This window comes from Babylonia areolata, chromosome 24, assembly GCF_041734735.1.
Source record: "Babylonia areolata isolate BAREFJ2019XMU chromosome 24, ASM4173473v1, whole genome shotgun sequence".
Classification (NCBI taxonomy): domain Eukaryota; kingdom Metazoa; phylum Mollusca; class Gastropoda; order Neogastropoda; family Buccinidae; genus Babylonia; species Babylonia areolata.
In genome coordinates, this window is record NC_134899.1 from 41,586,443 (window position 1) to 41,601,034 (window position 14,592).

General features: G+C 39.1%; 1 protein-coding gene across 1 annotated transcript in view; it reads left to right on the forward strand.

Annotated features, from left to right (window-relative positions):
- Positions 1-6,498: 6,498 nt before the first annotated feature.
- The window catches only part of LOC143299172 (paired amphipathic helix protein Sin3a-like), a 48,062-nt gene continuing 39,968 nt past the window's right edge, over positions 6,499-14,592 (forward strand). The window contains exon 1 of the mRNA XM_076612309.1: positions 6,499-6,529. The gene's annotated coding sequence lies outside the window, so the exon portion shown is untranslated. The remainder of the gene's footprint in view (positions 6,530-14,592) is intronic.

Consider the following 14,592-nt stretch of genomic DNA (forward strand, 5'->3'; position numbering starts at 1 on the left):
TTGAGCATTAATCGTTCAACAAACTGCAAGAATAAAATTAAAAAAAAAGAAAAAGTTTATAACTTTTCTGTGGAGCGATATCCAGTACTAATGCTGCTCAAAGCGCGTGACATCATCGAGCCAGATATTAATATAAAACATTACAACAGCTCAATCGAATTTGTTCACAGATTTAAAAAAAAGAAAAAGAAAAAAAAAAGCATGATCCACCAAACAATAAAAATATAAAAAAATAATGCTTAGATTAAAAAGAAATACATTCCTTAAAAACACACATTTCTTAGACACACACACATACATGCGCGCGCACTCACACTCGCACACACACACACATGCACACGTGCGCCGAGACATATTAAATATATCAACTGCACTAAAACAGGACTACGTGAGAATAAATATTTCTAGCATAAAACTCTATGTGGCAAACAGACTTTGGACTATCCATTGTGCTGAGTACAGAAATGTTTGCGGAAAAGGTGCGATTTCAGATTTGACTTGAAGGTCTGGAGATCAGGAGCATTTCTTAGGGACAATGGCAAAGAATACCAAATTAGGGGTATTTGAGCCATAAAAGGCCTTTTCCCTGCAGATTTTAAATTAGTTCTATGGACTCAAAGTAACAGTTCAGAACTGGATCTTAGCGTTCTACATGGTTCGTATGTTTCCAGCAAAGAGGAGAGATATGGGGAAAGAGATTCATCAAAATGTAGGAAGGCAAGTGTCGCAAGTTTATTGTGAATCCTGGACTCTATAGGAAGCCATTGTAACTGATGCAAAAGAGGTGTGACATGATCAGATTTCTTTTTTGCTAGGACAAGTCGTGCAGCATTGTTCTGTACTTTCTGTAGTCTAATAAGAGAGTAAGATGGCAAACCTGCATTGAGTATGGTCTGCTGAGGCTCGTCTGCGAAGATGAAAATTAGATTCAAATGTTTAACGTCAGATTTGTTGAATGTTTGATTTACAAAGAAACTGAATAAATTACATAGACCCCCTGTTTTCTATTCTTTTATTATTATCTTTTTTTTTTTTTTTTTGCAAACCATGACACTAAACAGTAAACAGGCCCATCAACAATTCCGCATGGGAATTTTCATGAATTTGCCCGCGTCTACTGACTTTTGTCTGTGGGTCACTTTCGATCATATGAACCATCGTTGATGTTTTTATTTATTCGTTTTATTTCATTATAATTATTATTTAGAAAAATATATATTTGGCGTTGGAAACTTACGTTTCTTTTAAGACTTTAGAACGCGTTTGCATTGTTAGCAAGCAGTGTTTGTTTCGGTTGCCTCGTTTTCGACAGAGGAAGTTTCTGCCCTGCAGTTAATATTTTGTTTACATCGCATCGAGTCCCTTTTTGTGGGGAAAAAAACAAAACCAAATAACTGTCGTTGGTAACAAGTATATTTCGTAGCCATTGTTTTTTGTTTTGCATTATCATCAAAGATGTCCTCAAATACCAGAACTCCATTGTAGACAGCCAGTTGCTGCGGTCAGTGTTTAGGATGATAAATCAGGCAGAACTCAATTTCTCGTGACCAGTCATTATTTTATTCATGCGCTTGTACTTTGCCGGAAATACTTGCCGGAAGTACAATTCATTCGCTCTGTCGTTTCCTGTCTGGGGTCCATGTGAACTATATTGTGTTCGTTTGTCAGAAGGGAGAGAGACGTTTCTTCTCAGCCTTGTTATTGAAAGTAAGTTTTCACTGTTATTAAGAATTTAATGATTAGACTAAACGTGTTCTTCTACATACAAGTATTTCAACAGTACTGTATTACAAGAGAACTTTGAATTTGATAGGATTTTGATCCGACAGCAGGAGTTTCACTTTGGTCAAAGTGAAGGTAGGTAGGTAGGTAGGAGCTTATATAGCCTCGGGGCTTTCTTGTGCTCCGTCAATTGATTTGCCAGTATTTTTCAAGGTGTTTAGCGCAGCGTGTTACAGTTACATATAGAATTTCATATAGACTGGTATGAGAAGAGTCTCAGTTATCAAAGTCATATTCTATATCTTTAAAATTTGCATCTGCATCAAGGAGGCTCTTAAAAAAACTGTTGAGTGTTAGTAAGTTTAATATTAGTCGGAAGAGAATTCCATTTGCCAACCACTCTGATAGCAAATGAATGTTTCCTCAGGTTAGTGTTAGAAAACGGAACAAACAATTTGCCTGCATTGCCTCTTGTGATGTCAGATTTACTTAACTGAAATAGAGAGTCGAAATCAATGTCGTCCACTTGGTGAAATATTTTGTATGCTTGGATCAGGTCTCCTCTCACCCTTCTGGCTTTTAGAGATGGTAACCCAAGGTATCTTAGTCTTTCATCATAAGTAATGTTTCTGCATTCTGGCAATATCTTAGTCGCTCTTCTCTGTACCTTTTCTACTTACGAAGATTGTCTTTTAAGCAATGGGTACCAGATAACATTACCGTACTCCACGTGTGGTCTGAGAATAGCCCAGGACAGAGGACTCTGGCAGACTGTTGTCGGCGGCCTATGCTCCAGGGGGAGCAATGGGCCTAAGTAAGTAAGTAACGTGTGGTCTGATATAGCGCTTTGTATAGCTTCAGGAACATGTCTTTATCAATAAAGGAGAAAGATCGTCTTATCAACCCCGTTATTTGGTTAGCTTTACTAATCGCTTTCTGTATGTGTGGGTCAAAACTAAGATCGCAGTCGAAGGTAACACCAATGTCTTTTTCTTCTGAGCATTTTTTAATCATTTCATTTGAATCACCCATTTCCATTGTGTAGTCAGTTTGGGGTTTTTTCTTGCCTATATGCAGTACTTTACATTTTTGGACATTGAAATACAAGTTCCATTTATGCGACCAGTCTTGCACATTATCAAGGTCCCTTTGGATGTCAGAGCAATTGAGTCCCTGTGAATCTTCATATCGTCAGCAAAAATTTTGCATGTACTCGATATCACGTCCAGTAAGTCATTGATGAATATGGTAAAAAGGACAGGGCCTAAAATGCTCCCCTGTTGAATACCACTCAAAACCGGTTTGTCCGAAGAGTATGCTGACCCCACTCTCACTCTCTGTCTTCGGTCAGTCAGGAAGTCTTAATCCAGTCAAGGAGGCATCCATCAATTCCATAATTTTTCAATTTGATCAGTATTTTATGCGGTACTGAGTCAAAAGCTTTACGGAAGTCTAAATACACTATATCTATTGATTTTCTGTCATCAGTAAGTGCAGTTAAGTCGTCCGTTACTTGAATCAGTTGAGTCATGCAGGATCTTTTATTTCGAAAGCCATGTTGACAGTCCGCAAAAAGTTTAAAGTCATTAAAATATGTTACAATAACATCCCTCACAATTGACTCTAGTACCTTGCATATAACACAGGTGAGGCTGACTGGCCTATAGTTACTTGGGTCTTGTTTGGAGCCCTTTTTGAATTTGGCAACAACATCAGCAGTTTTCCAGTCATCTGGGATACTTCCTGTCTCTAAGGATTTGTTAAACAGTATGCTGAAAGGAATTGATAGTTCCTTACTGAGTTCCTTCAGTATTTTGGTTGGAATTCTATCAGGTCCCTGAGCCTTAGAGGGGTCAAGATTTTTAAGCTTTGCCTCTACCACTGTTGGGGTGACAATTATCTCTGAAAGAGTTATGCCTTCTAGCTTAGGAGATTTGGTCATGTTGGGTAGATTGTCTTACTTTCTCACGAGTAAATATACTTGAGAAGACGTCATTTAGTGTTTCTGCTTTCTCAGAGTCAGTTACTGCCATTTCACCTGAGTCCCTTTTCAAAGCGTTGATACTTGTGTTTATCCTGAATTTTTCGTATTTCCAAAAGTTTTTAGGGTTACTCTTTGCTTGGTAAGCAATTTTTCTCTCATACCCTTTCTTTGCACTTTTAATCATTCTCTTCGAGAGATTTCTCTCAATAATGTATCTCTGGTAGTCTATACCAGATTTAGTTTTGAGATATCTTTTAAAAGCATTATACTTTTTCTTGATTTGTCTCAGGAGTGAGAGAAAGGTGCCTTTTGAAGATTTGTTTTGTTTTGTTGCCAAACATGTTTAGGTACCAGTCTAATTCATCAAAATAACGACAGTCTTGTTTGATCTAATGATGAGCGTTACATTCACATAGAAATTTGAGAGAAAAAGCAATGAAAAACAACATTCATTCCATGTGGTTCAAGCAAACTAGATTGACAGGAAACGGGCCAAAAAGGCAGAAAATGGTCGTGTTCATTTTGCTGTGGATTTTAAAAAGGTGTTTGATTATGATACTGGATCACATGAGATACTTGTTCTCTGATAAAATTAGTTGCATATGTGGAGTATTTGAAAATTTTACTCAGATGGCTCAGAAGTCAGACATTTTTCAACTGGCAGGTCACAGCAAGTAAAGAGAAATTATGTTACGTGTTTACTTAAAGAGACCAGGCCCTACACATATCATCTTTTGTTCTATATAAAAATTCACACATTTTGCATCATGGAAGATGACAACATTTCAGAATACACATTAACCCTTATAGTGCCAAGCCTGTTTCAACTTTTATGCTTCCAACTATCTGCCAAGGGATCACCCCTGGGATGTTTTGGTTATGGAGGGTAATAATTGGGAAAATCAGTTTCAGCATTCAGACTAGTAAAACTAAAAGTAAATGTAACCTATACTTTCCTGAAAGGAAAATGAACATCCTATCAGTTTATGGCAATTTTACATGAATTTTATGATTTTGCATTAGGAAAATTCCACACCTTTACACATGACACTTTAATTGAGTTTAAACCTTTCTTTTTTCTTAAAAAAAAGAAAAAAAGATTAAGAAATGATGCTTCAAACATACATTTATTTACTGTGGCATTTGTAACTTTTATATGTGTCATATTACCTTTATAATCAGGATGGTATTAGTTCATAAGTTACACAAGTTATAGGAATGTCTTATCAGTGGGATTTATATTTCAATGTGGTTAGGTGCTGTAAAAGGTGATGTAATGAGGATGTACACCAGATGAATGCTCTTGATGGGGCAAAAAAGTTTTAAATACTTTTGACCAGAAATAATCCATATATTCAGAGTGTGGTGAATAACAGTAACTTATGCAAGACAGACCAAATGATGCGATGATGAATATGATAAAGATAATTTGTGTGTGTGTGTGTGAAGATTTTCTTTTAGTGAATCTGAATGTATTTTTGTAGTATGTTTTACAGATTGATACCACCAGAAATTATAAACTGGAAAATTATATCAAAAGCATGTACATTGATGAAAAAAAAAAAAGAAAAAAGAAAAAAAAAAAGAGGGTTTTTTCTCAGAGTTGCCAACCACTAACACTTCCAACCAGTGACAAGTTGGCACTTATTATTAACAGTTATACTAAGAATCTCTGGACAACATTAGAAAATTTGTACTTGTAGACCATTTCACTTTTATTAAATCATTTAATTGATTGAAAATGATTAGATCTACTGCAGCCAGCTACAATAACATTTGTGTCATGGAAGGTTTTTATTTTCACATTATTTGTGAGAATGGTTCCTGGATAAGCAATGGAAGCAGTGTGATGCCTTTCTTAAGCAAAAAGTTAAATGCATATGTGTGCACAGCAGAGTCTAGACATATCTTGGATTTGCTTTGTTGTAAACAGTATTTGAAACTGTGATATCACAACCAAAAGTGACCGTATTGTTTAATTGTTCACTTCTGTAATAAATTTTAAGCGGACTTGGTCTATTGATGAAGAGAAATACAGATATGTTGATTTAATCTTGACAAAGGTGAATGTAAAAAATTGAGAAACGAAAAGTAGGTTAAGAAAAAAAGTAATTTAAGTAATTGTCATCATAGATCATGGCCATACATGTATCGAATATGCAAGTCCCAAAACTTGATGGAAATGTATCTGTTCAGTTGTAATACACTGAAAGATACAAGAGACTCGGGACAAGACTGTAGGGACTAGGAAAGGATGAAAACCTCCAAGGATAAGATGGTATTGACCATATTTGGGGTTCGAATTTAACTCCCTTTCTTTTTTTTTTTTGAGTGCCAGTCGGGCACACTGGGCAAAACATTTGAGTGCCCAACTGTGGTTTTGGGAGCCAGCATAATAAAATGAAATAAAATCTTACTTGTTTCAACGGTGTGCCAAGGAAAGTCTTTCTGCCAGGCTTCATTTTACACACACTGGTGGTTTGATTCGTACTCCTACTGTTAATTCTTTTTGTCATCCTGATCTTTTGTCTCTGTTTTGGGAGCTTTTCTTTTAACATTGAAGATGGAAAACATCGTCTGTCACTAAAGAGCCAAAAGAGATAGGTCATGGGATTGTTGCTCTCCTATTTGTTCATCTCAACAGACCATTGGATTTGGAGATACACAGCCACATACTGTCCCACTGACAGTGGCACATGATACATGCTGTTTATGAAAAACACAGTTGAGAAGTTAAGAACTGATAGATTAATAATTTTATAGTATTATTTTTTATTTTTTCAGATAAATATGCATCGACGGATTGAGGATCCGAACCCACCGGTAAGTTAAAATTAACATACTTTAGTTTAAACTTAACTCTATTGCTGTCTCAGCATAAATCTCCTTTTCCCCCCCTCTCTCTTACTAAAGTTACTCTGTCTCTCTTTCTCTCTCTTACTCTCCCTGAGATTATAATATCTAGGCACCATACTTGAAAACTGTTGCTATCCCAGCATATATCATTTTTTTCTGTCTCTGTGAGTTTTATCATTCTTTCATATATATATATATATATATATATATTATATATATATATATATATATATGGCACCTGAATTGAAAAGATATCATTGTTTTCTGTTGTTGTCATGTAATTTTATACATATATTAATATTATTAAACCATTTGAGTGCATATAAGATGTCAGCTGTCGTCCTACAAAAAGTGTTGCCATTGTGCCTATGATATGTCCACTGCTGTCCAGCATATGTTCAGATTTTTCCTTCATTGGAGTTTGGTTCATTTCACATGAACAGGCTCTGAACGGTTAGTTTGATGTGTCTGGATTATAAAAATATTATTCAAATGAATATACATCAGGTAGAAGACCCTGTTCTACTCAGTAATGATTCACTGACTACGTGATATGCATGTTGAAAAGGGAGTTGCATGATATACAAAAAAAAAAAAAAGGCATTGAAAACTCTGTCCAGTAAACTAAAGACTAAAGTAGGTGGTCACAGTCAGCGGATTTACACAATTCTGAAAGCTGTGCTTGTGATTATGGACATCTATCACGATGGATAAGGATCTTTCTTTTCTGATGATTGGTTTGAACACGAAGGTGATTGATACGACAGTGATGAAACTAACAGCCCATTTGATGGTAATTCAGTTTGTCTATCCAATCAGACAGCATTTTTGAACAAGTGGCTGTGACTGACAGAATACGTGCAGTAAGTGTTGGAAGAAGGGGAGGAGAGGGAGAGGAGGGATGTAAAACGATAGGTCGAATGCCAGCCAGAGGTCATGAAGGGGGCATTGCAGTTGGACGCCACTGTACTCACATTTCATTGCAGACTGCAGGAAATAGACATCCGCCAATGCTCCACGATTTTCACAAAAGGCAGGGTTGAACCTGCACTGGACGTAAAACATGTGCTTCTTGTTTTTAATGCTTTTTTTTTGTGCTGAATTAGATGGCTGACTTGTTTTGAAGATGTGGCTAGCAGATGCACAACAGACACTTTAATCAGCCCACGTGCAACTTGAAAGGAGTGAATATCATCAAAGGACTTCACTCTCTCACTTGTGAAGCTCTTAGCTGTCAAAAAGCTTGCCAGTTCAGTTTCTGAGACTGTGATTGACCTTTTACATTGACTATAACCACCTTAGCCTGTTTTCAATTATTCTACAGGTATTACCTAGCTGTATTTTGTTTCTTTTCTTTACGGATGTCATTATGTGGAGGTGGAAATAGACTTTTTGTTGCACAAAAATTATTATCTTGATTTTAAATGCCTGAACAGTTTACTGCTATCACCTGATTGGGAAAACATGCCCAGATACAGAATTTACATTCATTTTCCTTCACAAAAACATCTGCTTTCTTTCTGTATGTCCCATAGTTTTTGTACTAGAATTTTTTAAAGATTTATTACCCCCAAATCCTCATTCCCTGGCCCTGGCAAGGGGAGAGCACTTTTTTAAAATGTTTTTTATTATTATTATTTTTTTTTAACAAAATTCTTTGGCACTCAACTGGTTAATTATATTAGACTTGTGATTACGGTTACTGTAGACCCAATCTTGTTGACAACCCTTTGTTTCCAGAAAGGGCCAACAGTCTTACGAAAACTATAGTAAAAATTCTCTCACAGTCCTTTCCCTTCTCTCTTCCTAGGTAGGACCACTTAAATTTTGAACTTCAACATGTCTAAAAACTAATTACACCATTGGAAAGAACATAAAAAAACCAAGTTCACATGCAAATTTCCATTGCATTATAGTAGTTTTTAAGAAAACGGCATTTAAAAATGTGCAAAAATGACGCGTTTTGACAGATTTAACAAATTGCTATTTTTAAACTGTCGTAAAATTTTAAGATGAAGACTTACCACATTGTTCTTTGCTGTACTTGGTAACACCAATACCTAGTTTATGCTGAATTTTTTCTGGCCTACTCAAGAACATGCTTAGAGAGAGACACCCAAAATAGCAAAATATTCAGTTTTGTCAAGTGTTGAATGGCCTGATTTCACAGTGATAACATGCCGACTTATAATGTTGATATCTCAGAAAGTTTTCATGCTACAAAAACATTTCAAATATGTGCATGTTCAGAAAAGCATGTAGAATACAGTTTTTTGGAAGACTTAATGCTATCAGAAATGCAAATAACAATGAAAACAGTCACAAAGTATATGGTTTTTAGTAACAAATGAGCAAGTTTTTTACAATCATGATGATACTGTGCTGTCAGATATCACCAGAGTAATTGTAAATATGCATATTTGACATAACAGAAGTCCAGTCATTTCAGCATCCTTGGTTTGCAGTTCCCTTTCTTTTTCACTCAGTTTTGCTTTAAGAAATGACACCTCCTCTGTCATTGTTCTTAGTTCCTGTGTGATAATGTCCTCATTTTTTTTTCTTTGCTGCATGCTGGCTCTGGGTCTGAAGTAGGAGGTGGCTGTTTGACAGTTTTTTGCTTCTTCCTGCTGTCTCTGAAGACCACTGCACTTTCAAAAGGAAGTTCTAAAAAATCTTCAAGTGCACTCTCTCCCCCTGGTTTACTTCTGTTTTTACGCAGGCGAGCCTCTTCTGCTCTGAGCCTCCCCAGTTTTAATTTGAGCTGTTGGGTTGGTGGCAAATCTCTGACCAGGTGTCATTTATGCAATGTTGCATCCTTTATCCTCAATATCCTAGCTAAGTGACATACTTCAGACACAAGACCAATAGGACAACTGAGTGAAGCCTCACAGTCCTCTACAGTTCCTTTCAAAAGATCTGCACGTGTAATTCCAAACTTCTGACAGGAGGGGCCAGGGAAGATGCTTGAATCTTTCCTTTCTTGTAAAAAAAACATTCAGCACCACTGATCGTTTCACACTTGCTGAATTCCTTAACCCTCTTGTATTCGGATTCTCTGAGGCCAAACTCCCCTAGATTTCGGATTCTTTTGGTGAGTTTAGCCGCAAAATGGGTGTGTATAGTTCACGCTTCACCACAGCCAAGAATAAACCTCTAGAGTCATGAAATTCGGCAGGTATGGTCATGAGGCTTTGTTCTGTCATGTGAGCCAGATTCTGTGTGTCTAGATGTGAAAGGTCGTGTGTCTGTCACCAAATATGTCACATGCGATGGTGACAATTCTAATACAGCACACCAACATGCAGTTATTCCATGCACATGCACGTTAGTGTTGTGAAATGAAGCTGCGGCCTACCTGAGATGATCTGTCTCCTGTCTGCCAGTACAGTTCCCACAGATAATCCAAAGAATGTCACACAACTAGTGTCAGTTGTCACAAATGAAGAGTTACTGGAGATAATTTCAAGCACAGTTCCATGTTGCTCCTATGTCACTGTTCTAAGCACTTTGTACAGATCTGTTTAAATATGCACACAATGTGTTACTGTACAGTAAGGATAGCACACACACATAAACAAAAACAAGCTAGCTTGTCCTAATGTTGAGGCACATTCTGTCCATGATAGTCACGGAAACAGTCATTCCTGTGGAAGCAGAGAGGTACCTGGCAGAAAGAACACATATATGATGTTTCTACTCCTCGTCCCTTTGCTGTCCTGCGACCGTCTTTGATGCACTGCCGAAAGACTCTACGTCTCCCTTTGATCTTTTCTAACATGTGATGGTTGATGCTGGCCAAGGCAATGGGGGCATCTGGCACTGCTTTGCTGCGGCCTGCTTTGCGCTTCCTGGAGGTGAATCCTGCGCGAAGCTGTTCTGCAATGTCAGCGCGAAACATCAAGTGGTCATAGGTCTTGTTCACTGGGGCATGAGGTGACACTTCCCAGGTGAGGTAGGCCTGGACAATGCACAAGTTGACCAGAGAATGGAAAATGTAGCGCCACCATTTCTTGTTCTGATGACCAACAGGGTAGTAGGCGCGATACTGGTCTGACTTGTCAACGCCACCCATGTACTTGTTGTAGCTGGCGATGACTGTCGGTGTCACTTTGTCCTCCACTGTCGTCATACCTGGTGGCTGGTTGGTGCTGAGAAGGTAGATCTGACGGTTGTCTTTGTAGACTGTGGCCATCAGCGAGCCCTTCTGCATCTGCAGCAATTTTCCCTTCTCTTTCAATTTGGCAGTCTTGACCTCCTCTGGTAACCCTTTGCGGTTGACGTTGACAGTGGCACAGGCATATTCCCATTTCGGGCCAGGTGTGTCATCAAGGGGACACTCGTGAAAAAACGATCAAAATACAGGTGCCTGTTTTGATGGTAGAAAGGTGATGCCAACATGTGAACGACTTCATGCCCAAGACTGATGGTGGTGTCTCTGCGACTTGCACGGCCGGTGTAAATATCAAATGCAACGCAGTACCCTGTCCTGGCGTCACACATCTCCCACACCTTGATGCCCCATTTGGTTGGCTTGGCTGGCATGTACTGCTTGAAAAATATCCGACCCTTGTACCCGATCATTGCCTCATCAATACTTAGTTCACGACCTGGATGGTAGTTGGTCCGGAACAAAGGAAGAATCATGTTGATGAAATTTCTCACCTTGTACAAGGGGTCATAGTCGGGGTGATCACGTGCAGGTGTGTTAGATGTCGCGCAGATGAAAGTACTGGTTGATTTTGAAAAACCGTGTTTTGGGCATGACACTGCTGATCCAGTTATTCCTGAAGCAAGGGTCGGTTGACCAGTAGCACCACAAACGTGGCAGACGATTGATCCCCATCATGATCAGCACAGAGAGATAGGCCCGCATTTCGTCAGGTGTTGTTTCGAACCAAAGAGGGTCAGGTGTGCCCCGGGCTGCTTGTTTTTGTCAGGCATACCTGTTGGTCTCTTCTGCTGCAACCTGAAAAAATGTGATGGGTATAAACAAAAAAAAATAATCCAGAGGGGTGGCAGTGCTTGGCAGTGAATGTGCAGGGCCTGTCGGCTGCTGGAATGTGGCCATGTTGGTAGGCTGAGTAGCCAGTCGCCATGTAGTTTGCAGAGCGGCGAGTGGCACATTGTCCTCGGGATCACTTTCACTACTTTCTTCTCCTTGATCGGAACCTAAATGCACATCAGAATCTTCTTCTAATTCTTCACACTCTTCAATCTGACCATATTTCGACACTTCTTCTAATATAAGACCTAATTCCTCCGCTGAATAATCCTCGAACTCACTGGTGCATGCAGACGACGCCATTGTGAAAACCGGTCAGTTTCATTCACAACTCTCCACACGCAGTTTCCCTCCTTTCTTTGTGAATGGAAGTGGTGCTAGCATCCAAAAATAGCGATGCCAGATTATTGGACTATAGTAGAGAACTTTCCACCAACTTTTAGTGCCTGTTGAGCATAGTCACGGCGTCAGCACATGATGGAAAAGTACTACACACACGCTGCCGGCGCCGGATGCATCAAGGCGCTGCGCACGCGCGAGCATGCCGACTCCTACCGTTATCAAAAGGAAAGGGTTAACAGTGCACTCAACTATTGACACGTGGAAAGGTACACTCTGGGAACAATTTGTGTAGAAAATGTTCCATTTCCCCCCAGGTTTTGTTTTCTTGATGAACATATTTAACTGCATCAAGAGTTTGTTGTTGAATGGAACCTTGGGTGCTGATGGTGGTCTTCCTTGTCCACTGTGTGCAACAGTCGCCCTTAAGGCTTTATACTGATCATCATCTGAAATACACAGGCATGAAATTTGAGACAGCTCTAATGCTTTAAAAATTTTTTTTTACATTTCATGAATGCTTTTGCATATATATCATTTATATGTGTGTGTGTGAGTGTGTGATGAATGTGCACTGATACATGATCTACTAATTTCATTACTACTCCACTGTAATGGTTTCACTTAAGTTGATGTAAGTGTTATGTAACAACATATCTTAAACTTATTTCATGTTTACTATTCATGTAAGTTATTTATTCTTTACATCATTTACACACACACACACACACACACACACACACACACACTAACTAATCCATACTCAGGCAACCTCATGTATGCATGCTACATCAGTTCAACAGACACTAACTCTGTGCATACACACTTAGCATATAAGATACATACTAATGCGCGCACGCACGCAGACGCGTGAAATTGTCTTGGCGTTTGACGATCAGAACAGAAGTGGAAAGATACACGTGTTCCCATGCTGTCCGACGTCGGTCACAATATTAAACCATCAGTCCGCTCTCACTAACTCAAAACCCTTGTACAACAAAAAATTACTGAATAATCTGACACTTCATCTTCTAGATACAGCTGTCGATCGCGGTAAATTTTCGAATAAAAGATCACAATTGTGCTAAAAAATCACGTGACTGACGAAGCGTTAGTGTTCCCAGTTACACATCAACACTGCTGAAGCAAAGTTGTTAGGATTCATCCAAACCCCCCCCCCAAAAAAAAAACAAAACAAAACAAAACTACTTATATTTATTTTCAAAATAAACAAATTGAAAAAATTGTGCTTCGTACAAACCTGTCAGTTGGCGTGTTTTCCATTCTTCAAACGATGATGACGAGTCCTCCTTGAGCTACTGATACTGACGAGTTGAAGGATCGCCGCCATGGTCGAGCTGCGCTGCGGGATCCGAAATCGGTCACTCGTTTTTCTTCCAAAGCGCGTTCGAGACTCTTTCTTTATAACAAAGCCATGAATTGCACTTGAAAGTGCATAGTTTAAACTTTCTTTTCTTGTAATTTGCTCGTGATTTGAAACACTGGTTCGTATGTTATTGGGTCGCAAACATCAGTCTCACACTTTCGCTGCGACTTGCAGATCGACTTCCTGTGAAAACCCCAACAAATTTCTAGCCAATCAAAACGTGAGAATCCTGGCTTTCCAGTGACATAGTTTCTAAATTTATACATGGCCAATCTAAGGGTGTAGACGCCAATAGGTCGTTAAACTCCAATAGTAGTTCAATGCAGCGCGAAGCGATCGAGTGACACCGGAGATTAGAAAAGAGAGAGAAACCACTCGCGGCAGGCCCCTTCTTACTGTCTATAACAGTGCTGAAGCCGTTTTGGGGCACACACGCAGTGCGGAAGGGTGGGGGTAAATCACCCTCTCCTTCCCCACCTGAAGGAAACTGGTCGGTTCTGACGGTTCAGCTGATTAAAGCGAAAATTAAGTTATGCCAGGAATTTCCCATGTGTAGTAAGATTCGCTGTATACAATGAAAACCGATTCATTTTTGCTTGGTTTTTAGCACGTTTGCATCTGCTTGAATGTAGATAATATAAAAAGAAAATAAAGCAGCTCCCCCCACCACCAACTTCCCCCCCCCCGCCCCACCGCTCCCGCCAGTGCAATGTTGCACATGAGAGAGACAGTTATAAATTATTGAACTGCGTTTTCGTAACGCTACTTTTTCTTCACACTTTCTGGTTTACATCACCATTTCTTCAACAACGCTTCATGTTGCCCGAGCAGACCGTTGTATTGTGCTCTATCTCTCTCTCTAAGTCTCTGTCTCTCTGTGTCTCTCTCGGGAGTTTTACGTGGCTGTTAAAAGCATCTACGATTCTGTACTTGTATGTGTTCGTGACAAAGGTATTTATTCAGACTTTTTACAGTGTCCAAGAGGGGTTAAACAAGGTTGTATGCTAAGCTCACAGCTGTTTTCCTTTTTCATTGGTGAATTGGCAGTGGAGTTATCAAAGAAGGAGAGACATGGAATACAAATGATACCTGGCGCAACAGATTTGCTCTTAATGCTATTTGCTGATGATGTTGTTCTCTTGTCTGACACACCCATATGGTTACAAAATCAATTAAATGCCCTTAAGCAAGAAACAGACAGACTACAACAAACAGTGAATCTCGATAAGACCAATATTATAGTTTTCCGCAATGGAGGTCATCTTTCGACTCGTGAAAAATGGTGCTGTGGTGATAGGGAAA